The following is a 6,000-nucleotide window of genomic DNA, read 5'->3' as shown; positions in this document are numbered from 1 at the left end:
TTTTATTTTGTTTCTAATTACTTATTTATTTTATTTTATGATAATTATTTTTGCTATTAAAGTTTCTAACAAAAAAGTTGTTTATGAAAATTCTTTTTTGCTTTTAATGATTTTGAAAAGAAAATAAATTGATAATTTTAGTTTCATCAATTTTTTATAATTTTAGTTTCTTAAATTTTAGAGGTTGCTTATAATGTTTTGAACAGAAAATACTTTGATATTTTTAGTTTCATAAATTTTATTTATGTTATTAAATTTTATTTTATTTCATTTTGTTTCTAATTTTATATTTTATTAAAGTTTATATTATTTTGTTTCAAATTACTTATTTATTTTGTGATAATTCTTTTTATTGAAAGACCCTGAAATTCGTTATTTTTCATGCATTTACTGATTATTTTGAGCTATAAGACCCTGAAATTGAAAAGCACTACAAATGAACTCTGAAAAGGTTGAAAGTTGGCATGGTATCATCATTTCACCCACATAGCATGTGCAAGAAAGTAGAGAGGCTGCGGCAAAAACTTGATGCACTTCGTGTACAAAATGCACAATCTCTTTCGAAGTATTAGAGTTTTATACGGAAACTCGTCTGTTACAAAGGGATTTCATTTTTTGAACTTATTTGAACTCCATACTTTTTGGTGTTGAAAATGCACCATTAAAAGCCACATCATCAATTTTCAACCCTTTCTGGCTTCATTTGTTATTTTTCATGCATTTACTGATTATTTTGAGATATAGGACCCTGAAATTGAAAAGCACTACAAACGAACTCTGAAAAGGTTGAAAGTTGGCATGGTATCATCATTTCACCCACATAGCATGTGCAAGAAAGTAGAGAGGCTTATGGCAAAAACTGGATGCACTTCATGTACAAAACGGACAATCTCTTTCGAAGTATCAGGGTTTCATACGGAAACTCGTCTGTTACAAAGGGGTTTCATTTTTTGAACTTATTTGAACTCCACACTTTTTCTGTGTTCAAAATGCACCATTCAAAGCCACATCATCAATTTTCAACCCTTTCTGACTTCATTTTTTATTTTTCATGCATTTACTGATTATTTTGAGCTATAAGACCCTAAAATTGAAAAGCACTACAAATGAACTCTGAAAAGGTTGAAAGTTGGCATGGTATCATCATTTCACCCACATAGCATGTGCAAGAAAGTAGAGAGGCTTACGGCAAAAACTGGATGCACTTTGTGTACAAAATGCACAATCTCTTTCGAAGTATTAGGGTTTCATACGGAAACTCGTCTATTACAAAGGGATTTCATTTTTTGAACTTATTTGAACTCCATACTTTTTCTGTGTTCAAAATGCACCATTCAAAGCCACATCATCAATTTTCAACCCTTTCTGACTTCATTTGTTATTTTTCATGCATTTACTGATGAGCTATAAGACCTTGAAATTGAAAAGCACTACAAATGAACTCTAAAAAGGTTGAAAGTTGGCATGGTATCATCATTTCACCCACATAGCATGTGCAAGAAAGTAGAGAGGCTTATGGCAAAAACTGGATGCACTTCGTGTATAAAATGCACCATTCAAAGCTACATCATCAATTTAGTACATATAGCTCTCATGGATAGATAGGTGACGAAATTAATAGAAGTTCATCATCACATTAAAAACAAAGTACATGCATAGTTCTCATTGAACAACATATAGCTCTCCAGAGCATCTAGTTAAACTGTACATTGAAACTATGTGAAACCTTTCAATGCAACAATAAATGTGATCATAATCACAACCAAGGTAAAATTTGATCAAACGGCATAATGATACCAAGCCTCGGTATGAATGGCATATTTTCTTATCTTTCTCATCTTCAACCGCATTGCATCCATCTTGATCTTGTGATCATCGATGACATCCGCAACATGCAACTCCAATATCATCTTCTCAATTTTTTTATTTTTTCCTTCAAGTAATTGTTTTCTTCTTCAACTAAATTTAACCACTCGACAATAGGGTCGGTTGGAATTTCCGGTTCAACTACCTCCTACATAAATAAAATCTATGTCAACTAGATGGGCATAATTGTCATAAACAATAAATGAACCAAATAGTTATAAAAGATAATATATACCACATCCGAATCATAGTCGGGACGAGGGCCGACGGGGGCGGATACCAAAACCATCGCACTATATAAGCACAAGCAATAATGAAAGTAAGAAAATTAGACAAGTATCTATCTAAAGTAAGATTTTTTTTTCTTTTAGAAGAAGATAAGAGGCTCACCACAGTGGTGCAGGCGACGAGATCGGCGCGAGCGATCGACGGCGGTGAAGACGGGGACGGGACGTGACGGACCGCTAAACCTAGACAAATCTCGGGGGAAATGGAGCTTGGAGGTCGAGCTTCGAGAGGAGAAAGCTTAACTAGCGTGGCTTGGGAATTTCATCGAACACCTCGTGTGCATAGGAGGTGAGCTAGAGCACCCAAATGCCCTCTCCTCGTCGGCCAGAAAAAACAGAGCACTGTGGAGTGCTCTGCTACAGCGACGGGGTATATGTAGGCAACTCATTTGTCCCGGTTCATGGCTGGAACCGGGACCAAAGCCCAGCCTTCTGTCCCGGTTCGAGCCAAGAACCGGGACCAATGTTTGTGGGCCAGGAGCGAGGCCCATTGGTCCCGGTTCATGCCTGGAACCGGGACTAATGGGTCCATACGAACCAGGACCAATGCCCACGAGGCCCTGGCCGGCCCCCTGGGCTCACGAACCGGGACGAATGCATCCATTGGTCCCGATTCGTGGAAGAACTGGGACTAATGGGCTGGCCAGGCCCGAACGAAAGCCCCTTTTTCTACTAGTGACTACTGCTAGTTTGACTTAACCGCTCGCGGGCTCAAAATTTTGCTAAGTCCTTTCCCCCTCTCCCCCTATTCCCCCAACTCCCCCAACTCCTCTATCACTGCCATCGATCGCGCACGCCCTCGACCTCATCGCCGCCGCACGAGGCCGCCCTCAACCTCACCACCACCGCCCGAGGCCGCCCTCGACCTCACCGCCGCCGCCCGAGCCCGAGCCCGCCCTCGCCGCCGACCGTAAGGCTCTCCCTCTCCTCTCCCCGCCCTCCTTTCCCTCTCTCTCTGGTAGGGCGATTCATATGTTGCTACTTGATGATGTTCATATATATGAACCCTAGGTGTTCATATGAACCCTAGATTTGTTTAGGGCAGTAGGCATATTTTTAGCATTTAGAAAAGAAGATGAGCATTTTTTTAGGAAATTAGCTAAGGCAAATTTTGATGAAAATTCCTAAACAGTAATTCCATTTAGCATTAAATTAACAGAGGGTATGTAAATTATTGTAGCATTTAGCTTTAAATTAATAGAGGCTATAAACAGAAAACAATATCATTTAGCTATAAAAAATTATTTGGACTATGGACCTGAATCTGGTCCAAATTTCATTCGAATGAAATTTTAATTATTTGGACTATGGGCCTGAATATTTTTGAAGAAATTGGGTGTAGGTACTAAGGCCTTGCCATGGAAACTTTGGTGATTTCAGAGAAAATGGAGTTCATTTGCAATTTCTAATAAGGTCAATTTCTAATGAGGAATGGCTAGAATAAAATTTGGGTTCTGTCCTAGGTAGAGAAGTGTTTAGTGAGGTCATTTTGCAAAGTTTTTTGATTTCTGAAAAGACCACTATTTTTCGAGGAAAAGAATTTAGTCAAGCTTTATTTTAAAGATGATCCCTTCCTAGCCTTTTATTGTTGATTATATCTTTTCATTGAAGTGGTCATGTTATATCTTTTCATTGAAGTGGTTCGATTCTGCCCAAGTGGCCTTTTGTTGTTTCCAGGGAATGAAGCCGAGTGGCCTATGTTTTGTCGGAATGTTGATTCATTTCCATTCCGGAAAATTTCAGGTGCTCGATTTGTCCACTTTTTAGCAAAGGTCATGCCAAAATTTTCCGTGAATTTCGGCATGACTTGTGCTACAAACTAGGACATATCGAGTGCCCGGGATTTGCCGCATCGGGAAGGAATCAACGTTCCTGCAAAACATAGCCCTTTTATGTCATTATTCATTTTATTAGGTCTAGAATTAATTGACTAGATTTAATCGTATGTAACATGGCTAGCAATGATGAAGGACATGGTTCTAGTGATTGCGATGATCTCTACCTGGCCGCAGACGAATTTTGAGCCTTGCCGATGATCAATGGTTGTTATTGCTGGGCCCACCTGTCACATCGGAGACTGAGACCGACATCGAGACCGGCGCTAAGACTAAGACAAGCGCCGAGACTGGCAGGGCCGGTATAGAACCTAAACCAAAGAGGCAACGACGCCTAAACTAGCTCATCACTACTATAGTGGTGGTCACAGAGGTGGACGACGGCAATTTTGAGCCAAAAGAGCCTGAGGAAGCGTCATCGTGCGATGGCAATCAAATAGGCTGCATCGTACGGACAACCGCCACCATCAATGATGAGAAACTAAAGAATATAGAAAATATGAGGCCCTCCCTCCTAAAGAAGTTGCACCAGGTATTCTTGTCCCGGGCCAGGATGAAAAGAAATATACTGTTCCAGATAAAGACTCGGCAATGAAGAAGATAAACAAACGCACCATGACCAAGTTTAGCGATGTGTTGGCCGCCTGGAAAGCAAGGGTGAAACATCGGATCATCAACAAAAAGGAACCCTACTCCGAGATTGTAAAGGATAATCCGACAATCACGCAAGAGTGGTTTGAAATATTCAAGGCAGCTTGCGATGCCGAAGGTGCCAAAGAAAAGTCGAAGTACATGAAGGGGCTTAAACAGAGGAACATGGGGTGCCACCACCTCGGAAGCCGTGGTTACAGCGGGAAGAGGTCCATATGGGCCAAGGAGGACGCGGAACGCGAAAGTCTGGGTATCCCAAACCCCTTGGCGGAGTTCACCGTCCCACAGGAGCGTGACGTCCTCAGGGCCCGGCGCCATTGGGACCCAGTCAAGAAGGTTTTCGAGACGGACCCGGTCACGACGGAGTTCATGAGACTATTGGTAATTTTACTTTCTAATCTATTCGACTGCACGTTTAGTCATATTTGTAAACAATCCTTGTTCCTTTTGCAGAGAGAGCAGCACAGGATTGTGGCCGAAAGCGACTCGCTGTCTGAGGCATTGGCGAGGCCCAAGTGGGATACCCCATTCACCCGGGCGTTGAACATATTGAAATGACTCCCGGTGGACACTCGGCCGTCGTATGGACGCGTGCACGTTGTCAAAGATGGCGCCACGTGGAAGAAGTACTACTGTGAGACCACGGAGGAAAGAAATGAAAGACAGAGGTTAACTGAAGAAAACATCGACAAGAGGGTTAAGGTTGCGGTTCAGAAAAAATCAGCTGAGACAGTAGCGACAGCGGTAGCTGCCGCAAAACAAGCGATTGTAGATTTGTCTGGTGTCTTGGTTCCGACCGTTGTCAGTTGGAGCACGCAAAATCCAAAAAGAAATGCAACGGACTTTCCCCTTGCGGACTTCTTCGGGAGCAGCTCGACTAGCGTTGCACCTACACCAGCACCGGCTCCTGCACCAGCTCCTGCACCGGCTCCCGCACCTGCTCATAGTAGCCCTTCGTCCATCTCGGACATGCTCGGCGGTGCTTCGTCTTTGGCTGAGCTCGACGCCCTCACGGTACCTGTCACACCGGCCCTCTTCAATAAATGTATAATCTCCCATTTCCGTTGCTTTTAGATGTCTCACGTCGCAGACATGTCTTTGCATGCCGACGTAACCCCATGCACCATATTGTACTACATCGCCGACCAGAAGGTGGACGTGGGGAAGGCGACGATAATGAAGCCGAAGGAACAATTGTTCCACAGCCGGCCGATCCCCCTTGACGTCTTCAAGGTTTCCGTGGCCAATGTCAAACCGGGCCATGAGAATTTGGCTCCTCCGGTACTAGGGGGATGATGACGAGACCCCGCGGTGGCTTGGCAATTGCAATGGGTGGGTCCTGTTGTGGCCAAAGAGTCTGC

This window comes from Triticum urartu, chromosome 7A (genome assembly GCF_056163025.1).
Source record: "Triticum urartu cultivar PI428250 chromosome 7A, HENAU_Tu73, whole genome shotgun sequence".
Lineage (NCBI taxonomy): Eukaryota > Viridiplantae > Streptophyta > Magnoliopsida > Poales > Poaceae > Triticum > Triticum urartu.
The sequence above is the reverse complement of the archived record's forward strand: the minus strand, read 5'-3'. Positions refer to the sequence as shown.